Genomic DNA, 17,450 nt, shown 5'->3' with positions numbered 1-17,450 from the left:
TGTTACACTGAAAATTACTATTTTTTAAGTTAAACAATTGTTTGTGCGATTGTTTTTTCTTTACATTTTTAAAATAACCGTTACTATTTAATCAAATTAGAAAAATATCTAAGCTAGTGAGCAAAAAATATTTATGCTTCAACAGTTTTTTTTAACCATAGAATGGACAAAAACACTTCAGCTGTCACCTGTCACTATCATATTGCGTTAAAAAATGTAAGCAGAATCAAGTGATTTTGAAGCCGCAATTATTTTTTTTCTTTTTTGCATAATCAGAGAGCCTATAGTCTTACAAATGAACAAATTTAATTTTTTCCTGCTCGGACCCATGCCCATATCGTAATTTGACAGAAATCGCAAATTTATTAAAAACTGACATATCTATGGACAACTGAAACATGTAAGTTGCGAGTGACTTTTTGCTCGTTTGACAGCCATTGAAATATACAGGATAGCAACTTGAGTTGACTAATTATACACAAAAACAAAAACAAAATGAAATTACATTATGCTGCTTAGCGAAGTTTTTTTGTTGTTGATATTTTGTCTATGGTTAACTGTGGGATTATTGCAGTTGTTTTGCCTCTATATACTAGGGTATTTATATTTTTTAGATTTGTTTCTGTTCGATATATAGATCGCCTAATGTATTCCTCCTCACAAAGCAAAATTGGAACTACAGCAATACGATTCTACAGGTTTTTGTACTTGAACTCATTGCGCGTACCAACACATAGCTGGGGTGACCACATGTTACCGCACAATTAATTCATTGATTTAGATAAATAATATTTGTAATGTAATAAGTTTATAAGTTTTATAATGCGGCTAGGTGTGTCAGGTTATTTTAATGTAACGTAACCCAACGTCTTATTATTATGTAACCTTATCCAACTACATATTTTACTGTAACTTAACTCAACTACAAGTACCTAAATATTATGGTTTAACTTAATTTTAAAGACATATAATAATTTTACCTATTATTATGTAATCTTATCCAACTACACATTTTACTGTAACTTAACCTAACTAGAACTACAAATTAGAGTTTCACTTAATTCAAAGACATATTATAATCTAACCTAACCCAGCATCATAGTATTATGTAACCTTATCCAATTACATATTTACTTTAAAAACAACCAAAATTACACATTATAGTTTCACTTAATTCAAAGATATATTTGAATCTAACCTAACCCCACGTCATATTATTATGTAACCTTATCCAACTACATATTTTACTGTAACTTGTCACAACGACACATGGTACTACAATGTCACTTAACCCAGCGCCTTATCTCGAATAAAAATCTGCATACAAAACATAGGGAGATCAGAAATAGATAATATACTGACACCAAATACAGACTGAAACTAAAAACACTCAACTAAACAAAACAAAAAACACATTTAAATGTAAATTATTTATAATTCTTTCAGAACAAAAAAATCGATTTTATACATTTATAATTACTTTATATTATCACATACTACTAAATTTTTTATGTAAATGAAATCTGGTGTAATGAGGATATTATTATAACTATTTTTTATTAAAAAAATATAATAAAACACTCATTGTTATTATATATTGTTATTTAACCTAACCCAATGACATATAATAATGTTACCTTATCCAACTACATATTTTACTGTAACTTAACCCAGCGACATATATTGTTATTTTACTTAAACCGATACATATTATAATATTATCTTATCCAACTTTATATTTTACTGTAACTTAACCAAGCGACAAATATTGTTATTTAACCTAACCCAATGACATATTATAATAATCTTCTTATAATGGTCTTATTATAAGGGTCTTCTTTGGTTCATTATTATAATGGATAATGAGGGAGATAGCAAATATAAAAAGCAACCGGTGCATAATCACACAACAAGATTCACTGAAAATAAGGGCCTCATTATTCCAAGAGTAACAAATAAGTATGGAAGCCGAACGCTTAAATATTTAATACCAGAGATTTTGAATAAATTTAATAATTCTTTTAAACCTCAGAATAATGAGAGACCCTGCCCCAAAAACACTAAGCGTTGGCTAATAAGCGACGAATCAATGTATCTCTGAACTTTATTATTGATGTATTCCTGAACATCTCAACGTACCTGCCTAAATAATTTGTATATAGGTAGGTACTTTGATATATATTATTTTGTGATATTGTTTATTGTATAATTTTGTGTCATACATGTATTAAAAATTAAAAATGTTTATATATATTATTTGTAGAACCTACAGACAAGCCGTCATGTGTGACAGCTTTGTGGGACTGCATTAAACTTGTATCTTTAAAAATTTATAATAAATAAAAAAATACCTTATCCAACTACATATTTTAATGTCACTTAACCCAGCGACATATCTTATTATTTAAAATAATCCAATTTGGGATACCAAAGATTTACTGGCTCTGGTTAGTTAGAACAGTAAAATATAAATATAATCATTGGAGACAAACGACATTTTGAAACAGAAAATCAGAAAAAGATTCTGTTGTATCTAGGAATGATTCTCAGATACGACCGAATCTTTTTCTGTTTCAAATTGTCTTAAATGATTAAATATAACAATTTTTACACTCCAGATCAAGGCTGCCCAACCTTTTTGACAGTTGGGCCAAATTGACGATTTAAAAATCACTGGCGGGCCACTGAATACTTACAGTTCCTATTTCCATGGGGGGGGGGTTGTTAGAGAATTTCTATAAAACATAATATTTGAAATCCATGGGGGGGGGGTTGTTACGGAACTTCGCTGAGAAAAATTCCGCACACCCAAAAACATCATATGTGATTCCCCACAACAATTTTTCGAATTCCATGGGGGGGGAGTGGCTACAAGATTCCATTTCGGACGCAAAAAATATTATATCAAAAACCGGTGTATTTTTGTTTAAAAAGTAAGTTCAAGAGGTTAGATTTTTTCGTCGCTGATTCTCGTTCTGAGTAGCCTAAATAGCGATAAATCGCCTTCGTTGGCAACACTGGTGACCGCGCGCAAGCTGCATTGTTTGTTTTACCGCGGGTTCACGCGGGCCACTTATAATTCGTTCGCGGGCCACAATGTGGCCCGCGGGCCTGGGGTTGGGCAGCCTTGCTCTAGATGTTATTAAAAATTCTGTTATTAAAAAAAAACATGATTGTTTTATTTCTTTTTCCAGATGTCGCTGAATTTACTGCTTTAGAAAAGTTCCGGTTTGTGGAAAAAGGGATAACATTTTAAAGGTAACTTATATTCTATCTTATTTTTTTTTAAATATATAAATATTACGTTAAGGGTTAACGTAACGTACGTTATAATCTATGCGTTCATAGATGGCAATAATTTAATAATTTAATGAAAATACACTTTTTGCAAGTCGTGCTTTAACTATTTATTTTTGCCTCTGGCATATTGTCATTATATTTCTTAAATATGCTGTCAGAAATTCCGAGAACTTGTGGTTATTTCTCATATAAATGAGATATTTCTAAACGTTTCCGACAGCTAAAGAACTGCTTTTAAAAATACGTGTCCAAATTTATATTATTATTAGAAATAAACGTTTAGTTTTTTAAATATATATATTTTTTAAATAAAAAATGATTTTATTTAATAATTATTACTTTTTCATCTAAACACTGAACTAAAATGATTGAAAACAGAAAAAAAACAGCGCCATCTGTTGGACGTAAAAGCAACATGCGTAATTGTCTTTCTACCTGCAATATACCTTTATTATATAGATGTCACAGGTAAAAACATGTATTTAAAAATAAACAACGCATTCTGTTGGAAGTAAAAGCAACACGTATTATTGTCTTTCTATCTGCATCGACAGACTGAGCCCTAGAAACGCGTGGCGGGATACAGTTATTAATCCATTTAAAAAATCAAAAATTTTCATTTTTTTTTCTCAAATTGCGATCGGAACCATTGATTTCATAGAGGTGTACATTATAATTACTCTGTGGATAACTACTAGATTTGAATAAAAAAGCTTGGCGTTTTTTCTTTCTAACACTGCTTAGTTCATATTTCTAGTTATGTCACAACAATTTATATGAGACCATATTGTTTTTATATATATTATTTGTTTGTGTCAATAGTTGTGTCCGTGTAAAAATTCAATTCTTTCAAGAAAGACATTCAAGTGCAATATTGGATTGAAGTTTTGTGGTGGTCTAACATATCTGTAAAATAGCGTCAGATAGTCAGTTAGCCCGTCCACGGGTCGGTAAACGATCGACATAAACCACCGGCGCTGCACAGAAAAGTTCCTAAGCCAACCTAATTTTTTTGCAGCATTCACTGTATTGCTTACCGACCGGTTGTTTCAGTTGGTTAGTGTTGTGTTCGCACAAACAGTTCTCCAACTTGTCGTGGAAGGAGATTATAAATAAATGATTCTTCGCGATAAATAATTAATCAGTATTAATTCTTCGCGTATTACAATGGTGACTCGATAGTCGACCTAACTAGAAGCTGGCTAATTGAGATCTGAGAACTGAAAGTTCATCTGGGATCCTTCCCACTGGCCCTGGCGACTACTGGCCACTGGCTGCCATCTTGCGGACTTCCACGCAAGCTCTATGCACTGCCCTCTATGAGTGCATCTGTGAAGCTCTTACTTCCCAACAGTTAGTTAATCAATTAGTCCTTATTTAGTGAGTTCCCATAATAGAATGGTCGCCCCAATATCATTGTATCGATTCTTCATTCCTAACTGTGGGCTATTAATACAGCATGTACAGCTTATTCATTATTCAGACTAGAGTACATCCCATCCTGCCCCACCCACCCCACCCACCACACCCACCCCACCCTCATCAAGACCTCAAAGCTTTCCTCTCGAATTTCACTGAAAAAAATAATGCTAAATGTCATTTTTTTTCTTTTTTATTAAAATGGAAACATCATTTGAAATTACTTTAGCCGTTTATGATGTGAGATTTTGTGATTGATTTTTTGATCTTATTATAAGCAATATCAATACAAATTGAAAATACCTCCCGAGTAAAAATAAATGCCGCCGACGGAAATTGAACCCGCACTTCCTGATGTCCGGTCAGATTCTCTGGACCACTGAGCTACCTCGGCTTATTTCCAACACGACAAATAATTCAATATGTACTAGTCCTTCAATCAAAAATTACTGCATGCAAACAATAAACTTTATTTTGTAGGAATGGCTTTGTTAGTGCTAAATTTACCACTAGAGGACGTTTATTTTAATTCGAGAGATATTTTCAATTTGTATGGATATTTCAGACGACTAATTATTGCTTATAATAATTTGTTGTCCTTTATGCTATTCATAAAAAAACCTTTTCTTATAAACATTAGTTTATCATTAAAAAATAATAAATATATTCTTCAAGATTTAAATCATTAAAATTAACTGATATACAATGTTTCTGGGGATAAAGTGCGTTAACTTCGATAAATAAATTTGTACCATGTGTGGTCGTGCGAGAAATGTTTAGATCTGCAAAGAGTGCAAGGCTGATGCAAGTGTAATGAGTAAGATTAAGAAAGGGACGCTTAGATGGTTTGGGAATGTAGAGCGAATGAGAGAAGTAAGGAGAATATGTAATGAAAATGTGAATGGTGGCAGAAGTTGGGGACGCCCGAGGAAGACATGGCACGATCAAGTGAATCAGATACTTGAGTTGGGCCATGTCAAGGGTCCGAATAATAGAAGAGTATGTATGAGACGATGTATGAATGTGAATGAGGCAAGGAGTGTGTGCCAAGACCGAGTTGTTTGGCAGTCCGTCCTCTCTGCCTACCCCTGCGGCAGAAAAAAATAATATACAGGGTGTCCGGAAACTCGTAGTACAAGCGGGAAACTGATGAATCTACATCACATTTGGAGTCGATTTTGTAGTATATGTTTTTTTGATTTGAGCTTTCGTTATCGAGTAAATCGAGTTTGAAGTTGATTTTTTTTTTTTTTTTTTTTTTAAATCAAATTCTTATAAATTATTACTGAAGATCAAAGTACCCAACTAATTAAAACTATTTGAAAGTAAAACAAATGAAGAAACTCGGATTTGAAGCATTATTTTGAAATCACCCTTCATTTAACCCGGTGTAATCATACAATATTTCTGCCCTGCAGGGTTAAAACATCTGTTATTCAACCCTAAACACCAGAAAAAACTTTAACCCTAAAATAGCCAAAAAATATTTTTTTTGCTTTTTTTTTTTTGTGAAAATGCTCAAATCAAAAAACTTTATGTTTTTTTGGGTTCCCCATGTGGTGTAGATTCTCCAGTTTCCCGCTTGTACTACGAGTTTCCGGACACCGTGTATATATTTGGTATTTGTTTTATGCTTTTATACTGTTACATGTTTTTGTGGTATATTTAAATAAATAAATATCTATTATTTTTTTTTTGGTAAACTAATGTTTAAGACAAGATTTTTTAGGCATGACGCCGTGCTGTCATGTATCTTTTATCAGGAGATTTTTCAATGTGGATGAGTGTTTCAGGCTAATAATTATTGCTTATTAAATAATTGTTACCCTTTGTGCTACGCATAAAAAATCTTGTCTTAAACATTAGTTGACCAAAAAAAATCTAGTATTTTCACCAAAAAATGTAGACAGTTTGTCTCGACGCCATCTAGTGAGAGAGTTAGCACTTACAATGCCTTTCTCATATAAAATAAAGTTGGTTGTTTTCAGGTGAAAAAATGTAACAAGCAGTAATTGTTGAATGAAGCACTAGTATATATTGAATTATTTCGCGGAAAAGAGATAAGCCGCCATAGCTCAGTGGTCAGAGCTGTCGACCGGAAATCGAAAGGACACGGGTTCAAGTCCCGTTGGCGTCATCTATCTTTTTTCAGGAGATTTTTCAATGTGAATGAGTGTTTCAGGCTAATAATTATTGCTTATAAAATAATTGTTAAATAAATATCTATTCAAATCTGCCCTGATGATGGACGCTGTAGGATTGCGCAACGCGGCATACTAACCCAAAAATTAAAGCGATAATCTCCCTTGTATTTACTCTTAAGGTATTTTCCGCTCAATTACTTCACACAATCGGTACCAGAGAATTAAAATTTCTGACATATTTAAAAAAAAAAAAAAAAACATTTTTTTTTTTTTGAAATTTAACGAAGGTTTTTGACCGTACTCGTATCAAAAACAGGTCCCATTTTACGTTAAGTGAGTGATACTTGATTGAGTATTGGATGTTAGAACACAAATGGATCGCCAAATATATTAATTGCAGATTTCGGTGCATTGGGAACTCTTTGTTAAAAAGTAAAAGGTTCTACTTATAATTGTGTTTATTTACGTTACAAATAATAGGTCTGGATTTAGCTACACTGTTCATTACCCAAGGGTTGGTAATTCTCTGGTTCGAGAAGCTTATTCCCTGTCAATCTCATCTCACAAGTAATTGTTACACTCTAGCGACATCTGTCGGACTCTGGAGTAAGCTGACTAGCGCCATCTATTGCTTAAGTACTCAACTTATAACCATACATTACATTAATTAATATCACAGTGGTAATTTTTTTAACCTTAACTCAATGCAGGAGACCTTGAGTATAAAATAATTTCTCTCCGGGGACGTGTCATATTTGTTGATTCTGTTTGGAGGTTCTATTTAGTAAGGGAAGTAGAGAAAGTTCTGAGAAGGAAGAGGATTTGAGGGGTTGGTAGGAATCTGAGGTCTGTGTGTCCAAGAGTGACGAAGTTTTCAATTTATTTAGCTGACGTATACTCGACGTTGCTTGACTTTTCTACTATAACCTTCCGGAAGAAAATCTCTAAATGATAGTGAAAACCCTATCAAACTTCGTTGCATGGTTTGGAAGAACTAAGCGCACAAACAGACAGACGTGGATGATGACTTTGTTTTATACTGTTTAGAGATACAAATGTATTGTCACGATTACGAATTTACAGGAAAAAGTTTATCAGGAAACGTATATATTGAATTGACATGCTATTGTCTAAGAGTCAAAAGGTCTTCTGGCTTGTATCACTAATTCCCTTTCCAATCGGTAAATTTTTACCTTGTATGTTTTCATGTGGTTTGATATCACAAAAGGTGTTAAACAAGGCTGCGTAATGTAACCGTGGTTATTCAATCTATACATGGATAATTGTATGCAAGAATTGAAAGAGGTAGGATTGGGCGCGAATTTGAGTAATCTGAAAGTATGTTGCCTGTTGTATGCTGATGATGCGGTGCTGATTGCTAATAGTATGGATGATCTGCAGTCTCTCGTGTCTAGGATGAACGAAGTATGCGTGAAGAATGAGTTAATGATGAATGTAAGTAAGTCTAAAGTAATGGTGTTTGAAAGAGAGAGTACGAAAACAGTGTGCAATATAGCTGTGAATGAGGAATACTTGGAGCAGGTGGATGAGTTTGTGTATTTAGGAAGCATGTTTACGAGAGATGGGAAGGCTGACAGAGATATTGAAAGAAGAGTAAATGCAGGTAACTCCATTCATGGAGGACTGAACGCAGTTGGCGCTAGCAAAAAATTGTCCAAAAAAGCGAAGTTAGCAGTCCACAATGGAGTGCTGGTATCTACCCTGATATATGGAAGTGAGGCATGGAACTGGGAAAAAAGGATAAAAGTAGATTGAATGCTGTTGAAATGAGATCCCTGAGGCGTTTGTGTGGTAAAACCATGTATGATCATGTGAGGAATGTGGATATCCGCAAAGAGTGCAAGGCTGATGTAAGCGTAATGAGTAAGATCAAGAAAGGGACGCTTAGATGGTTTGGGCATGTAGAGCGAATGAGCGAAGAAAGGAGTGTAAGGAGAATATACGATGCAAATGTGAATGGTAGCAGAAGTCGGGGACGCCCGAGGAAGACATGGCACGACCAAGTGAATCAGATACTTGAGTCGGGCCATGTCAAGAGTCATAACAATAGAAGAGTATGTATGAGACGATGTATGAATGTGAATGAGGCAAGGAGTGTGTGTCAAGACCGATTTATTTGGGGGTCCCTCCTCTCTACCTACCCCTGCGGGGAAACGGCGTGATGGTTAGTTAGTTAGTTAGTTAGATATATCTCTACGATTATGACTTGTTGAACTCGCGCATACTCCACTTTGCTGTAGCGCATTCAATCACGCAAAACAATATACGTCTCACGTTGTAATTTATACCATCCGGCGTCGCTAGGTAAGAGTTAGAGTGTTTAAACAAACCTTGCCCTTTACCCTAAACACTTCCATTCCCCTAACTAAACACTTCGCAACCCAACTTGACACCCAACGTGGAGTATCTAAATGATATTTTTTTATACGATTTCCACACAAGAATCCTAACTGCTCACAAACGTCTGAAGAAACTGATACTGCGTCATCCTAAATGTGTTGGGAGGTTGAAGATAGAGGGAAGAGGAAGATATGAAAGTACCTGGTTAGTCAGATTTGGTCACCAAACATGGTTAAAGTTTTAAATTAAACAAGCAACTAAATGGTGGTCTTTCATCGCGCGATACTGAATATCTTTCAAGTCAAACAAACTAATTGCGATTGTTGATGTGATGTGATATTGTATTTGTATTCTTGCTTGTTTACGAAGATTATTATCTGTCTTGAGTTATTCAGAGAGTCTAAGACAGTTAAATCGATAATTTCATAATATCGGATGGATAACGCGTAACTACCGACGATTTTATACAGATTTCTCGAGCACAGTCGCACTGTTGATACCCAGTACGATATTGATAATAAAAATTGACATAACACTGGCGCTTCTGTCTATGATTTGACAGTCCGCTATGTTAAATACTTGTTTATAAGACAGGGTTTTTTATGCATAGTACAAAGGATAACAAATTATTATAAGCAAATAAAGTTGATTGTTTACACGTGAAAAAATATAATAAGCAGTAATTGTTGATTGAAGTACTAACTAGTATATATTGAATTATTCGGCGTGTTGGAAAAAGCCAACGTAGCTCAGTTGTCCAGAGTACCTGACCTGATCAGAAGGTGTGGGTTCAATAAATTGATCGTCTTAGATGAATTAATTAAGTCTATGGATCATGCATATGATTTCTTTCAATTCTAAGAACATGCAGGGTTTTCCAATAAGAGGTGTTATTTTGAATAGCCCGTTATTTCGGTAGATGTTCTTTTTGAAGCTGTCATTTTTTAACATTTGACAAGTAGAAACTACGCCATTAATAAAAATGGAATGATACACGCTTCAACAACTCATTGAAATTATTAAAATTCACTTGAGTGAATCAAATGCAAATCATCTTGAGTGATGAGGCCCATTTCCACCTCGGTGGCTTCGTCAACAAGCAAAATTGTCGCATCTGAGGCTCGGAAAACCCAATAGTTATTGTCGAAAAGCCTCTCTTTTCTCAACGTGTGGCTGTTTGGTGCGGTTTATGGTCTGGCGGAGTCATTGGACCTTACTTTTTCGAAAATGAGGCTGAAGCAACAGTTACGGTGAATGGATTGCGCTGTCGAGAGATGATTAATTATTTTTTATAGTAAAAATTGGATGGTATTGATCCGGACAACGTTTGCTTTCAACAAAACGGCGCCACGTGCCACACAAGCAACGAAACCATTGATCTTTTACGATTGAATATCAAAATAACACCTCTTATTGGAATTCCATGTAGTTAGTTCATCCCCATTCATTTAAGACAGTAATTTAACATAACGAATGACATTATCCAAAAAAGTTATGCATAATGACAGTTTATCTAACACCTTGGAGGTCGCGCTAAAAACAACAGCTTTTGTCAACCAACTGTCGAAATCATATTCTGACCGTGCTTGCAAATATCGCTTACTGATCATAGATTAGCGGATTTCTTCGATACCGTATTGATATATATATATAGACTTCTTGTAGTTAAATTTTTCTAATATTTTTTTTTATCCTAGGGGGTACCCTTGCGTAAATCCCATCTCCGGCAAAATAAATAATGATCTCTAATCACGAGCCGTCGCGATTCTCCAAGGGGGTACCCTTGCAGGAAGTTGAGCTTAATTACAAAACACACTCCCCCGAGATCAAAGTTTGCGTACTGCAAATAGCAATCTGCTTTGGTAATTAGCGCTGGAACTACCAAGTAAATATTACAAAATACAAGTGAGAATTGTGGGAGAGAATAAATTAAATAAAGAGGATGAGATAGGTCCAAGGACCTCGAGAAAAAACACCGCACAATATTTTTTATTATTCATACAAAGCTTCAGATATGATTTGAAATTTTCACGGCCAAAAATCTTGATTTATTTTTGGGGTTTAATGCCGTGGTGCGTTTCCTCCTTCTTTTGCCAACGTTTCAGACTTATGTTGATGCAACTATAATATTATAATAATAAATAATAATACTTGGATGACTTGTATAGCGCCGTTTTTGTGCAAAAACACCTCAAGAGCGCTGAACAAACTTATAATACATTTCTACAGTGATCTATGTTATTACTTAACTTTTTATGGAGAAAATATACAGTACAATACTTACCTGGTAGGTCACTTGAGATTAACACTTAATTAACACTATCTAATTGTTTATTGGCGAAATTTAGATAAAGGATTTGGGACTTAATTGAAAAATTGAATATAACTGGACTTTCTCTTAGGATTGGTATATTTAATTTAAGGGTACGACAGCTTAAAAAGGTAAGTTTTTAGTTAAGACCTGAATTCTGTTGGACTTGTTATGGTTCTTAGTTCCGAAGGGAGTTTATTCCAAGCCTTCGGCCCAGATACTCCGAAAGCGCGATCACCAAACTTAGTATTTGTCTTGCGCTTAGGTTCCATCAGTCTGCCTACAGCTGATGATGTTGCTGATCTAAGAGTTGACTGCCTCAGACCAGTGTTTTCCGGGACGCATAGTTCAGAGATGTAGGGTGGGGCCATTTCATTGATGGATTTAAACACCATCCAGCACAGTTTGTACTGGATTCTTTCAGGGCACTTGAGCCAGTGAAGGTTACGAAGGTGTTCTGAAATGTGAGAATATTTTGAAACCCCGGTTATGAGCCGTGCTGCTGCATTAAACACTGATTGAAGTTTGTCAATTTGATATTTTGGAAGGCTGGCATAAATGCCGTTGCAGTAATCAATGCTTCTTCCTTTCTTCCTTAATTATGCTTCTTCCATTAAAATATTTTTCTCCACACAAATACCTGTCCCTGTCTGATAGTGTGGAGCACCTACGTGCCTTCATCAGTGACATTCCAACAATTTATTTGTACATTATTGTTAAGAAAACCGGTGCAGTGAACATGTCCCTTCAGTGCGTTCAATACGAGTCTATTACGGAAGTTTGTGTAGTGATGATCTAGCAGTGTCCCTCAAGTCCATAATATCGATAGAAAACGACCAAGTGTAAGTCAGAATCCTTCCCAATTCTAATTGTTAACCACAGCTACCTCAACAGTTTTGTCAAATATTGATTACAGTTCTTATAATATTTTATGCGAATCAGTTTGTGTCCAACATTTGAACACTGTTGAAATTAATTTGTCATTAGTGTGATATTATGTAACTTGTAATCATGTAACTTGTATCATGTAACTTGTAAACATTTATTAAATAATAAAAAATAAATAAAAAAATAATAATTATCAACGGAGTCAAGACAAAATTATACCGGCGCAAATTTCACGTACCAAATCACACATGGACTACATTACTCATTGACGAAATCACACATGTACTATGTTACACATTGACGAAATCACACATGTACTATGTTACACATTGACGAAATCACACATGTACTATGTTACACATCGACGAAATTACACATGGACTTCATTACTCATTGACGAAATCAAACATTTACTAAGTTACACATTGACGAAATCATACATGTACTAAGTTACACATTGATGAAATCACACATGTACTAAGTTACACATTGATGAAATCACACATGTTTTAAGTTACACATTGACGAAATCACATATGTATTATGTTACACATTGACGAAATTACACATGGACTTCATTACTCATTGACGAAATCAAACATTTACTAAGTTACACATTGACGAAATCACTCATGGGCTTCATTACTCATCGACGAAATCACACATTTACTAAGTTACACATTGACGAAATCACACATGGGCTTCATTACTCATCGACGAAATCACACATTTACTAAGTTACACATTGACGAAATCACACATTTACTAAGTTACACATTGACGAAATACCACATTTACTATGTTACACATTGATGAAATCACACATGTACTAAGTTACACTTTGACGAAATCAAACATTTACTAAGTTACACATTGACGAAATCATACATGTACTAAGTTACACATTGACGAAATCACACATGTACTAAGTTACACATTGATGAAATCACACATGTTTTAAGTTACACATTGACGATATCACACATGTATTATGTTACACATTGACGAAATTACACATGGACTTCATTACTCATTGACGAAATCAAACATTCACTAAGTTACACATTGACGAAATCACACATTTGCTATGTTACACATTGATGAAATCACACATGTACTAAGTTACACTTTGACGAAATCACACATTTACTATGTTACACATTGACGAAATCACACATGGACTTCATTACTAATTGACGAAATTACACATGGACTTCATTACTCATTGACGGAATCAAACATTTACTAAGTTACACATTGACGAAATCACACATTTACTATGTTACACATTGATGAAATCACACATGTACTAAGTTACACTTCGACGAAATCAAACATTTACCAAGTTACACATTGACGAAATCATACATGTACTAAGTTACACATTGACCAAATCACACATGTACTAAGTTACGCATTGATGAAATCACACATGTTTTAAGTTACTCATTGACGAAATCACACATGTATTATGTTACACATAGACGAAATTACACATGGACTTCAATACTCATTGACGAAATCACACATTTACTATGTTACACATTGATGAAATCACACATGTACCAAGTTACACTTTGACGAAATCACACATGTACTAAGTTACACTTTGACGAAATCACACATTTACTATGTTACACGTTGACGAAATCACACATGGACTTCATTACTCATTGACAAAATTACACAAGGACTTCATTACTCATTGACGAAATCAAACATTTACTAAGTTACACATTGACGAAATCTCACATGGACTTCATTACTCATTGACGAAATTACACATGGACTTCATTACTCATTGACGAAATCAAACATTTACTTTGTTACACATTGATGAAATCACACATGGACTTCATTACTCATTGACGAAATTAAACATTTACTATGTTACACATTGATGAAATCACACATGGACTTCATTACTCATTGACGAAATCAAACATTTACTATGTTACACATTGATGAAATCACACATGGACTTCATTACTCATTGACGAAATCAAACATTTACTAAGTTACACATTGACGAAATCACACATGGGCTTCATTACTCATCGACGAAATCACACATTTACTAAGTTACATATTGACGAAATCACACATTTACTAAGTTACACATTTACTAAGTTACACATTGACGAAATCACACATTTACTATGTTACACATTGATGAAATCACACATGTACTAAGTTACACTTTGACGAAATCAAACATTTACTTAATTACACATTGATGAAATCACACATGTACTAAGTTACACTTTGACGAAATCACACATTTACTATGTTACACATTGACGAAACCACACATGGACTTCATTACTCATTGACGAAATCAAACATTTACTAAGTTACACATTGATGAAATTACACATGTACTAAGTTACACTTTGACGAAATCACACATGTACTAAGTTACACTTTGACGAAATCACACATTTACTATGTTACACATTGACGAAATCACACATGGACTTCATTACTCATTGACGAAATCAAACATTTACTAAGTTATACATTGACGAAATCACGCATGTACTAAAATATTTTCATACAACCAATTTAAACTCACGATAAAAAAGAAAGGGGCCTATTTGGCCCGGAGCTCTGTATGCCAGTATTTCAAAAAGTCAAAAACACATTGACGAAATCATGCATGTACTAATTTACACATTGACAAAATTATACCTGGATATTTCTGAAAGTTTCTGAAAACTCAAAAACTATTTTTGAAAGGTGATTAATTACGCTTTCAAATTTTACTGTTAGAAATAAATGTGTAATTTTTTAAATCAAATGGGTATTTTTGTCGAAATGAATGAGTTATGAGATGTTTCGGAAAGTGAACATATTGACTCTACGGGTAATAAATATCTGTTTGAAAAAATTGGCCTGAGAGGTATTATACAGGGTTTTCCAATAAGAGTTGTTATTTTGATTAACCCGCTTTATCGGTAGATGTTACTTTTAAAGCTGTTATTTTTTGACATTTGACAAGTAGAAACTACGTTATTAATAAAAATGGAACAATTCACGGTTCAAAAACGCATTAAAATTATTAAAATTCACTTGAGTGACTCAAATGCAATCATCTTGAGTGATGAGGCCCATTTCCACCTCGGTGGCTTCGTGAACAAGCAAACTGTCGCATCTGTGGCTCGGAAAACCCAAGAATTATTGTTGAAAAGCCTCTTAATCTTCAACGTGTGACTGTTTGGTGCGGTTTATGGTCCGGCGGAGTCATTGAACTTTACTTTTTCGAAAATGAGGCTGGAGCAACAGTTACGGTGAATAAATTGCGCTATCGATAGATAATTGATGATTTTTTATGTCCGGAATTGGATGGCATTGATCTGGACAACGTTTACTTTCAACGAAACGGCGCTACGTGCCACACAAGCAACGAAACCATTGAGCTTTTACAATTTAATATCAAAATAACACCTCTTATTGAAAAACCCTGTATTACACAATAGATAGGTAACTAATTTATTGCTTCTCTGAATTATTCTTCACACAAGCAGTTGTGTGAAGACAAATGAACTTAAATTCAAAACAAATTTGAGTTCATTAAACTTGCACATCACATGCAACCGAAATTAGATTGTTTGATGCCTGACCTTAAAAGAAGATGGAACTAGTTTTAATATTAACGGTTATAATATGTTTCGTGGTGAAAACGCTTCTGTGTCATCTGATTGGATTAATAAAAAAAAGTATTTATCGTTTTTACCGTTTTGGGTGTGTGTAGAATTATACAAACAGATATGAGAAGAGAATACAATAAGAAGTTATCCCTTTTTCACTTATTGTTGAATTTCCCTCGAGAACCCCTGGCTCGTTGATACAGCGTCTTCCAGGGCTGTTAAAACTATCCGCGTCCGGCCCGCGGCTCTTTTCAACATTTATTAAGTACAACAACTGAGCGATTTTTTTTTGTACAAAACTATTTGAGGCCAAAATATCCTACCAAGCTGAAGACTTATTTTTTAATCCAAACGTTTAGTAAATATCTAGTACGGATTTGCGATACTTTATTTATTAATGTTATAAATTATAAAATCCCAGTGGACCCCACAATGCATCGGCATTGCTAAACTTCTGTCTTGGGCGTCTCTGACTTCTGCCATCATTCACCACAATGTATACCACAATGTTACTGTTAAAAAACTACATTACATCGACTTTAAGGCGAAGCTTCATGCCAAATCACTATTTTGATTAATCTTTATAACGAATTGGTGTACATTATGAATACCAAAAAATATGCTTTAGATAAATTAAAGGTTTTCCTATCGTTTTGCTTGAGTAGAATACAAATAAAAAAATAAATTACTCAATAAAAAGTGGAATTTCGTTGCAGGAGACATTACACGTACTTAAATTGTACTTGAATGACACATAAATTAATTTTAATATTACACAAAAATTACACTTAAATTACATTTAAATGACGCTTATATTACATTTAAATTATATTTAAATCAAATTATAATAACACAACAATTACACACAAATTACACACAAATTACACATAAATTACACATAAATTACACATAAATTACACATCAATGTCAGTTAAATTACACTTAAATTACAAATAAATCACACTTAAATTACAATTCAATGTACATAATTACAAGTTGTGTAATTTAAGTAGGTGTCTCTCTTGCGCAGGATTACCAATCAAACTGGATACGTTCTTGTTTTAAATGGCTTTAGCTTTGTTCATTGATCTGAAAACCAAGTAATTTCGATCTTCCTTCAGCATCACAAAGCATTCGAACTGGATATGCTTTAGTCCCACCAGTTCCAAAATGTTTTCATATAAAAAGTACCCTTATGTTTCGTTGACATTCGATAGAATAGTGGATCGATTAGTTCTCGTCAAATCCGGCCGGCTTTAATAAAAAATTGGTAACCTCTGCCATACAATATCACAGCGCGTTAGTGATAAGCTTACGAAACGTCCGAATTATCGCAGGTCCGGGGTCCAAACGAGGTCCACGTTTTTTCAGCCAGGC

General features: G+C 34.1%; 1 protein-coding gene across 1 annotated transcript in view; it reads left to right on the top strand.

Annotated features, from left to right (window-relative positions):
• The first annotated feature begins 3,192 nt into the window (after nt 1-3,192).
• The window catches only part of LOC149414526 (1-phosphatidylinositol 4,5-bisphosphate phosphodiesterase epsilon-1-like), a 194,080-nt gene continuing 179,822 nt past the window's right edge, over nt 3,193-17,450 (top strand). Inside the window, exon 1 of the mRNA XM_089644215.1 lies at nt 3,193-3,258. The gene's annotated coding sequence lies outside the window, so the exon portion shown is untranslated. The remainder of the gene's footprint in view (nt 3,259-17,450) is intronic.

The sequence above is a fragment of the Hesperophylax consimilis genome, chromosome 20, assembly GCF_061612785.1.
Source record: "Hesperophylax consimilis isolate HC1 chromosome 20, BYU_Hcon_1.0, whole genome shotgun sequence".
In the NCBI taxonomy this organism is placed as follows: domain Eukaryota; kingdom Metazoa; phylum Arthropoda; class Insecta; order Trichoptera; family Limnephilidae; genus Hesperophylax; species Hesperophylax consimilis.
Note: the sequence above shows the minus strand (reverse complement) of the source record. Positions and strands in the feature narration are given on the sequence as shown.